The sequence below is a fragment of the Rhinatrema bivittatum genome, chromosome 13, assembly GCF_901001135.1.
Source record: "Rhinatrema bivittatum chromosome 13, aRhiBiv1.1, whole genome shotgun sequence".
Taxonomy (NCBI): domain Eukaryota; kingdom Metazoa; phylum Chordata; class Amphibia; order Gymnophiona; family Rhinatrematidae; genus Rhinatrema; species Rhinatrema bivittatum.
Genome location: NC_042627.1, coordinates 33,215,968 through 33,226,058, shown reverse-complemented (window position 1 = coordinate 33,226,058; position 10,091 = coordinate 33,215,968).

Sequence of the window (10,091 nt, the reverse complement as noted above, 5' to 3'; positions counted from 1 at the left end):
CGAGCCCTTGCACCCCATTATTCCCTGTTGCCTCAGCCACATCGTGCTGCTTGGCCCACTAGCATGTCAACTGAGCCAGACTGGTGTTCTTAAAGTGATGTGGCTCGGCGAGATGAGTCATCCCTGGATGCCCCCTAGCGTGCCTTGACCTTCCGTCACCTTTTGCTCACTCTGCCCTCCTGGTGTTTTCTTGTCCACAGTTCGCCCCGACCGCTTGATCCTGTCAAATCTATATGCACTGTAACTAGAGTGCCTATCTCTTCACAGTGGATCTCCTCTACTACATAACAACCTCTGTGGCTGCCTTTTGCCTCTGACCCCTCGAATTCCCAAACTGGATCCGGCGCTGTGCCATGGATGATGTTTCAATCTGACTTGCACTGCGTGCAAGGGGGATGGGTTTGTTTTTTTTTATATTTGTCTCTTCCTTCCTAACGTCCTTTCCCATATATAATTGTACAGCCTGCCACTAAACCCTATTAATCACCTTGCTAATAGTAACAGTAACCGCCCTCTTTTTAGCCCTAAAATTTTTTTTCTTTTTAAACATGGAAGGTGATCCCACACAGAAGGAGACCAGATGGCAAAGCCGGACCAGGACATGCCAGACCCCCACCATCCTTCCATCATGTGCCGCTCACACCCGACTCATAGGTGAGGGTGGATAAATGTCCTGGGTGAAAGGTCCATGCTCCCTACAGTTGCCAAGTGATGGACCATCAATAGTTCCGCATGCCATTTCGATCTTGAGTCTTGCCTGCACTATGTCGGCATACTGATGATGTGTTATCATTCATCTACCCTTGGGCTGGAACGATGAATCCCTAACGAAATCCCTGCCAAATCTTAAATGCATTACTGCGATGTGGATAATGTTTCAAGCATGGTACCATTGCTTCCCAATTCTCGAACTGCCACCTCTCACATCGTTTTTATCCAAGAGCTGACTTCCTGAGTTCCTCTTGTCATGAATGGACTCTGCTGTTGCGAACCACTCATCCTCTTTCATGTTTTTTTTGGTACGCTTCTAGAGTATTCCTTGGACAGCTCATCATGTGCCTGCACTGGGAAGGGTTCCAATATCCCACCCCCAGAATGCTGTTATCCAATCCACTATGCCCTTGGGAATCATCCTCTCCTTTTCTCCACGCATTCCCCCATATGAAGCGCAAGCTCGTAGTTGTCCCCCTTTGCTCCAGCCCGGGGAAAGTTTGACTAGTACCCACTTTTAACTTCCCACCCTATTCCCCCAAACCAGATTCAAACTTGCCGCCCTTGGCACTCGAAACATAAACCCTCCAGCACGCAGACGATGGGGTCGGGGATGCCGGGGTCCCATGGCATTCTCGGAAGACAGCCTGCACCGCTGAGGCTCTGCCCTGTCAACGATGTACGGATATGGTATACTGCCATGTCTGGGCTGTCCCTGCCTCCCTGCCTGCCGTGTACAGAGACAATTTGCCGTTCAATGGATACTGTAGCCCTTCAATGCTCGTAGGACTCTGATACTCGCTCCTGTTGGACAGTGGCTGTGGACCTCTGGGCAGGCAGTAGTGATGTGGGTAATAAGTCACCGCCCTCTCGGAGATGTGCTGCTGCTGCCCTGACTCCTTGTCCTCTCCTGCCATTATATCTCTGTTGAGCATACGCTCCCCCCCCCCCCCCACCGCGACTGGAGCCGTAATCCCCCTCCTTATACCGATCACCCCTTTTACCAGGAGCCATCCAGGCCATAAGAACCTGGCAAGTACTCAAAAACTAAGTCTATCCCGCACCACCGATGCTAGTAATAGCAGTGGCTATTTTCTAAGTCAATTTAATAGCAGGTAATGGACTTCTCCTCCAAGAACTTATCCAGTCCTTTTTTTTTTTTAAACCACCGCTACACTAATTGCACTAACCACCTCGCCTGGCAACAAATTCCTGAGTATAATTGTGCGTTGAGTGAAAAGGAACTTTCTCCAGTTAGTTTTAAATGTGCTACTTGCTAACTTCATGGAGTGCCCCTTAGTCTTTCTGTTATCTGAAAGAGTCAATAACCAATTTGCCTCTACTTGTTCTAGACCTTTCATGATTTTAAACACCTCCATCATATCTCCCCTCCGCCACCTCTTCTCTGAGCTGAAAAGTCCCCAGCTCCTCCGTCTCTTCCCGCAGGGGAGCTGTTCCATTCCCCTTATCACTTTGGTTGCCCTTCTCTGCACTTTCTCCATCACAACTCCCCGGTTCATAGCTCCCTGCAGTAACCCCTAGGCTATTCCTCCCTCCCAGTGTGTTGCCCCTTTTTCCAGGAGACTCCCTGCGATCCCGTAGCCTGTTCCTGTGCCTGCCCGTGCACAAGCCGGAAGACAACTTGAGGTCATGTAACTGCAGCTATCCCCTGTGATCGGGCTACCCCTGCTTCCATCCACGGCCTCTGTCCTCTCCTCCCCGCATAAACCCTCCTCCCTCAACCGCAAACTCCACCGACAGAGGGCCTCGGGCAGTCATATGGCCGCAGACCTGCAAATCCTCCCACAAAAAAGGGGATAGAGCCCATCCATATCACTGCATCCGGCATGCTTTCGTGACTGCACCCTCTTTTTTTTTTTTTTTATTACAGAGGGGCTGGAAATTTGAAAAACCCTCCTTGCACCTTTTGTCCATGACACCGCCGGAGTCACGTCTCTCCTCCCAAAACCCCAACCAACGTCATGCGGGAGACTCGGAACCTAGTCTTGTCTCGCCCGCGGCACTGTGGCAGGTGGCACACGTCACCCGAACACGGAGGTGTGGGGCCCACAGGGGCCTTCACCCCCCCCCCCCCCCCGAGGCTCCCCTCCCTCCAGCCAAGGTGGCTCTTGCCTCACTCTAAGCACCCAGTTCGCAATACCCCTAGCGCATGTGTGAACCTTCGCTGATGCCCCACTAACCATGAAAACCATCTTTTACTTTCCTGTTTTTTTTTCTTAAAATGCCCAGCGCAGGAAGAAGTTCACTATGCTGTCAATATATACACCAAGTAGCAGGAAAAACCCGCTTGACTGCCCAGAAGACCCTCTGCTTACCCTGAGCCGCTCTCCAAGCTGAAAACACTAAAGTGAAACCATGAAACGAATAGCCTGCAAAGTGGCACACAGGTGTCGCCATCGGCAACAGCCCGCTTCTGCCCCGAACAGCACGCGGGGCTCACGGACCGCTAGGCCATGCACTGGGCGACCTGGGGAAAGGAGAGCCCGAAGTGGGGATAAAATGAACCACCGGCATGTGAAACAAAGGCCCGGGCGTCCAGGGCACTCATCCCACCCTGTCCCCCGCCACCCGCCCACACCGAAAAGGCCCTCTCACCTCCCGCCATGCCTGATCCTTCTTTTTTTTTAGCGCGTGGTCAAAAAGAGGGGTTCTCTCGCCTCCATCGCGGCCCTTTAAAGGGCCGATGATGTCATCGGCTGGCGCCACTCCCTCTTGGCGCTGAAGCCCGGGACATGGCTTAGTGCCACGACTTTGCGCTTATGCTTGTAAGAGGGGGGATGTGCCCGATCGTGCGCTGACTCTCCCACCCGCATCACTGCGCGCCTCTTCTCCCCCCCTCCTTTCGCGTTCCGCCGTCCTTTGTGGAAGGACGGCGCTTCGATTAAGGGTGGGCTCTGGGCTAGTAGGCCCAGGCCCACCTATTTCTCCATAGACACAAAATGGGGAAAACCCTTAATTACATTGGCCAGAAACTATTGTTGGAGAGCCTCACCTCAGCTCTTCTAACTAAGGAACCAAATCACCCATCTCTTCCACAAAAGCAAAGCAAATATAGTCACAAAATTAGAGAAAATCTCAGACAGGTCACATTCATATGCCTAAAGGGCCAACTCTGTAACAATTCTGGTGCACAATAGTTCACAAATCAGGACTCCGAGAGTAATTTTCAAACATCATACATGTAGACTTTATTAAGAATTTTCAAAGCAAACTTACACATGCAGGTTCAATTTGAAAATATTTGGGTAACTGGCCAAGTACGTGGACACTTTTACTCTTGCAAAGTTACACCTCCTCTTTAGATGACGTAACTTTACTTATGTGCATGCTTTTTTTAATCAAAAGGTATGACGTCTCATATTTATTCTTTGAGCTTTTTCAACTTAGCTCCTTTTTGAGTTACTAGCAGGCTGATACAGTAAACCATGCGGGAGAGCGGGCGAGCACCTGCTTTCCCGGCACGTGCACAGGCCACTCTCCTGTGTGCGCGATTCAGTAACTTAATTTATTTAAATTAGGGCCCACAGTAAAAAGAGGCGCTAGGGACACTAGTGCATCCCTAGTGACTCTTTTTTGATGGAAGCGGTGGCTGTCAGCGAGTTTGACAGCCGACACTCAATTTTGCCGGCGTCGGTTCTCAAACCTGCTGACAGCCAAAGGTTCGGAAACCAGACGCCGGCAAAATTGAGCGTCCAGTTTTCAACCTGTGAGCCGCGGGCCCATTTTAAATTTTCTTTTTTCTTTTTAACTTTTGGGGCCTCCGACCTAATATCACCATGATATTAAGTCAGAGGGTGCTCAGAAAAGCAGTTTTTACTGCTTTTCTGTGCACTTCCCCGGCACTGGCAGAAATTAACGCCTACCTTTGGGTAGGTGCTAATTTCTTAAAGTAAAACATGCGGCTTGGCTGCACATTTTACTTACTGTATCGCGTGGGAATGACTAATAGGGCCATCAACATGTATTTGCATGTTGCGGGCACTATTAGTCTCGGGGGGGGGGGGGGGGGGGGTGGTGGTTGGACGTGCGTTTTCGACGCGCTAATACCCCTTACTGAATAAGGGGTAAAGCTAGCGTGTCGAAAACGCGCGTCCAAATGCCGGTTAACAGAGCGCACTGTACTGTATCGGCCTGAAAGTTGGACAGTCAGAGCAGGCCAGGGCCTTCTCTTTCACCCCTTTTCTCTTTCTATGTTTAAATTTTGTTTAGCTCCTGCTTTGGTTCTGTATTGAACCATTAATTCTTCTTTAATTTGCAGAACTGGCCTTTAAATGTATTGTGGATTTTATATTTGACTGGCAGTGTTATTTATCTGCTAACTTGTATTTTCTTTTTTCACATTATTCTTGAAATTGTAATTGATGTATTATAAATAAAGAGTTAAAAATAAGTCAGAAAAGTATGCGTGCAAATGTCACCCCTCCCCGACTGCCACTCCCGGTTTTGTGCATTATTTTACAGGCACCAAGGTTGGACACATACTTTTATGCACACTGAGTCTGGGTCAGATTTAGATTTAGAACGACACACAAAATCCTCTTCTGCAAGTAAATGGCTTTGAAAATTACCCCCACAGTGGATAAATGCTATCTTCATCACACCAGCTCAAGTGCTTATTTAGTATTCACATCTCTCAATCAAAGAGATTATGTGCATGGCCCTAAAGACCAAATATAATGCCATTCAGTTAAGGACAAGCCCTCTAGCCCTCAGTGCTAGTCTAAATCATTCTAGATTTTATTTTAAAATGATTTAGCTCAGCTGTACTCTCTGAAAACTCTCTTACTGACCCAGGGGCATAGCAGGAACTGAAGTTGTTGGAGGCTGCCCAAGGTTAACATGGATGGGCCCTCTGGTCTGCCCCACCCTCTATTCTATGTGGGCCTTCCTATCTGGGCTATAAAAACCTTGTAATTTCTGGCAACACCATATCTCCTGTTTCATCACTGTCTCCCTGGCCTGCTTCTGATGTTTCCTGCTCTTCTTCTGTGGTTAAGGCAACTACTTTTTCCAAGTGTTATTTTCTGAAATTGCTGAAGAGAAATTATGTAACTAGAGTGCCGCCTGGCCCAGGCATGCCTGACCTTTAAAAAGGCTGAGAGGATGGAGACTAAATTACCTTTCAAAAGTAAACAATAACTTTGAAGGCCTCAAATTTGTACATATCCAGCCCAAGGGCAGAAATGTTTCCCATTCAAGTTAGTCTCCTTAAAGGTTCCAGGGTTCATGGACTGGCTGTGATTCTGATGCTTCTAAATCAGGGCACCCCAAATGGGGTCATACATCCTTCAATTGGGGGTCACGAGTGCCTCAAGTGACAGCACTCTTTAGGTGCCAGCAGCAGCATTAGTAGTGGAAGTCAGCAAGGGGCCTATAATTAAGCTGTGCAGTGGCAGAGCCCCTCCATGAGTTTCTGTAGTTGCAGGAAGCCCTGTGCAAGGAGGGATCAGGGCTGGTGCAGGGCCTGATGTGATCTGCATGCGGCGGCAGCAGCTTAGGACCAGCCATGAAAGAAGGGGAGGGCCGGGTGTATGGCCAGTGGAGATTTTCACTGCTGCCCTCCCCTCACCAACCACCGAACCTAACCAAGAGAAAAATGTTGCCCCTGTCATCAGCCTGCTTTCTCTTCCCACTGCTATCATCCACCTTTTGCCCAGAGGCCAAAGGAAAATGTTATCATATCATTGACTCTGCCCAGTGAGATGTTTGAAAGAGGGGCTACTGAAGAAAGGGATGAGGGGCAAGAGGGATAAGGTGGGGAGGGATTACTTCTGGAGAGTGAAAGAGAAGGAATAACAGAAGATCAACTGAGGGATGTAGAAAGAATGGAGATGTAAAAAAAGGGCTGGAGGAGATTAAGCTGGAAGGTTTGAGAGGGAGGAAGCAATGGGAGGTGGCTAATAAGAATCGAAGTGGGAAGAGAGAATAAGAGTGCATAAGTATGTGTGGAAGAGGGAGAGAAGTGAGTGTGAATGTATGTGTTTGGAAGAGAGTGTGTGTAAAAGGGAGAGGAGTGAGTGCATGTGTATCTGAGTGCATGTATGTGTGTGGAACAAGAGAAGAGAGTGTGCATATGTATGTAGACAAGGAAGAGAAATGAATATGTGAGAATAAGCATGTATGTGAGTGAGTGAACATGAGTGTGCTAACGTATGAGAAAGTTTGTGCGCATGCGCTATCACCTCCTCCCGAACCATTGACAATGTCAGGGAGACAGGAAATCCAAAGTTCCCAGGTATGCCTCTGGGGGTCATATGACTTTTCAAGTTCCAAAATGGCGTCACTTTGGATAAAAGATTGGGAAGCCCTGTTCTAAATCCTCTAACTCCTGGCACCTTTAAGGGATTGAATCCGATGGGGCAATACCCTGCTGCTAGGATTGTGGGCCTGAGCCAAAGGTGAGGGAGCGCAAGCCCCAAGGCTCACGTGGCTATGCCTCTGGATTAACCCACTGAGCTTGATATTTGAATGCCCCTTTGTTCTAGGTCTGAAATCTAATGCAATTCACTAAAAGCAGGGGTACTTTGACAGATAACATCATACAAAATAAAGAATTCAATACTTTATTTCCTACAGCATATGTTGCTCCTAGTCTAAGGTATTGGAGAAATTACTTACCTGATAATTTCGTTTTCCTTAGTGTAGACAGATGGACTCAGGACCAATGGGTATAGTGTACTCCTGTTAGCAGTTGGAGACGGATCAGATTTCAATCTGACGTCAGCCCCTAGTACATATACCCCTGCAGGAAGTGCAGCTCTTCAGTATTCTTCCTTGCAAATCATTGTGGATATATGTGTGACTGACTGATTGATTAACTTAATATGGTTAACTTAGATAACCTTTACTAGAAGGTTAAAAACTTGATTAACTTGAACTGGTTGGTTGACTATAGCTGGAGACCGCCAGCGTGCTCAACCGGAAAGCGTCGACACCCGGCAGGGTGGTTGCCCTATGTAAATGAAAGCATGGCTTACCCTTGATTCGTTGAAGGACCATGTATAATGGCAGCCGAGGGTGGGCTGCTGAGTCCATCTGTCTACACTAAGGAAAACGAAATTATCAGGCAAGTAATTTCTCCATTTTCTAGCGTGTAACAGATGGACTCAGGACCAAAGGGATGTATAAAAGCTACTCCCGAACTGGGTGGGAGGCTGCCCGTGGTCCACTTAGGACTGTCCTTGCAAATGCTGTGTCCTCCCGAGCCTGAACATCCAGACGGTAGAATCTGGAGAAGGTATGGATGGAGGACCACGTTGCCCCCCTGCAGATCTCGGCAGGTGACAGCATTCTAGTTTCTGCCTAGGAAACCGCCTGGGCTCTGGTAGAATGGGCCTTGACCTGTAGAGGTGGTGGTTTTCCCACTTCTAAGTAGGCCGCCTTGATGACTTCCTTGATCCAGCGGGCAATGGTTGCCCGCGAGGCCGCTTCCCCTTGTCTCTTCCCGCTGTGAAGGACGAAAAGGTGGTCCGTCTTTCGTACTGGTTCTGACATTTCCAGGTATCTGGATAGGAGTCTGCCGATGTCGAGATGGCGCAGACTACAGGCTTCTTCCTACTTCTTTAAGCCGTCCATCGTAGGTAGAGAGATGGTCTGGTTAAGGTGGAAGTGTGAGACCACTTTGGGGAGGAAGGAGGGAACCGTGCGTAGCTGAATGGTCACCAGGGTGAGTCTGAGGAATGGCTCACGGCAGGACAGTACCTGTAGCTCTGAGATGCGGCGGGCCGAACACACGGCCAGCAAGTACACCGTCTTTAAGGTTAACAGACAGGCCTTGGAGGGGTATGAAGGCGGATCCCACTAGGAACTCCAAGGTGAGGTTGAGGTTCCACAGAAGTACTGGCCACTTTAGTGGTGGGCGAAGGTGTTTGACTCCTTTCAAGAAGCGTGATACATCTGGGTGCGAGGCTATGCTGTCATCCTCGCTCCTGGAGCCGTAGCACGACAATGCGGCCACCTGTACCTTGATGTAGTTGAGGGACAGACCCTTCTGCAGTCCGTTCTGTAGGAATTCCAGGATCACGGGAACTTTAGAGGAGCGTGGTTTAACGTTGTGGTCTTCGCACCAGGCCTCAAAGACTCTCCAGATCCTTATGTATGTCAGAGATGTGGAGAACTTGCGTGCTCGAAGGAGAGTATCTATTACTGCTCCCAAGTATCCCCTCTTTCTCAGGCGGGCCCTCTCAATGGCCAGACCGTAAGAGAGAATTGAGCTGGATCCTCGTGGAGGATGGGACCTTTTGTAGCAGGTCTCTGTGTGGAGGCAGGGGTAGTGATTCCCTGCCAGTAGTCTTCTCATGTCCACGTACCAGGGTCTTCTTGGCCAGTCTGGGGCCACCAGAAGAACTAGTCTCCTGTGCTGCTGAATCTTGTGGATGATTGCGCCCAGCAAGGGCCACGGCAGAAAGGTGAATAGCAGAGTCCCCGGTGGCCAGGCCTGTACCAGGGCATCGATCCCTTGGGACTGCGGATCCCGCCTGCAGCTGAAGTATCTGGGTACTTGAGCGTTGGATCTGTTTGCTAGAAGATCCATGTCTGGAGTCCCCCACCGATTCACTATCATCTTGAAGGCTGTGGGTGACAGCTTCCATTCTCCTGGGTTTAGACTTTCCCTGCTGAGGAAGTCTGCCGTGGTGTTGACCATCCCGGCGATGTGGACGGCGGAGATGTCCTGGAGATTTGCTTCCGCCCAAGCCATCAGAGGGTCTATTTCTAAGGACACATGTTGGCTTCTGGTTCCGTCCTGCCGGTTGATGTAGGCCACCGTCGTGGCACTGTCCGACATCACTCTGACCGCTTTGTCTCGAAGTCTGTGGGCGAACCGCAGGCAGGCTAATCTGACTGCCCGTGCTTCTAGGCGGTTGATGTTCCACCCCGCCTCTTCTTTGTTCCACCGCCTTGGGCGGTTAACTCTTCGCAGTGTGCTCCCCACCCGTGTAGACTGGCATCTGTGGTGAGCAGGGTCCAGGTTGGGGAGGATAGTCTTGATCCCCGGCTCATGTGGCTGATCTGTAGCCACCACCGTAGCTGGGTCCAGACTCTGCCCGGTAGTGATAGACGTACGGTGTAGTTCTGGGATCGTGGACTCCACCGTGATAGGAGTGAGCTTTGCAGGGGCCTCATGTGGGCCTGCGCCCATGGCACCACTTCCAATGTGGATGCCATTAGACCGAGGACTTGCAGGTAATCCCATGCTGTGGGACGAGAGGTGCTCAGCAAGGTCTGGAGCCGGTCCCACAGCTTTGACCTCCTCGTGGGGGTCAGGCTGACCTTGTCTTCCTTGGTGTCGAATCGGACTCCTAGGTATTCCAGCGACTGCGAGGGCTGTAGTGAGCTCTTGTTTGTGTTGACTACCCATC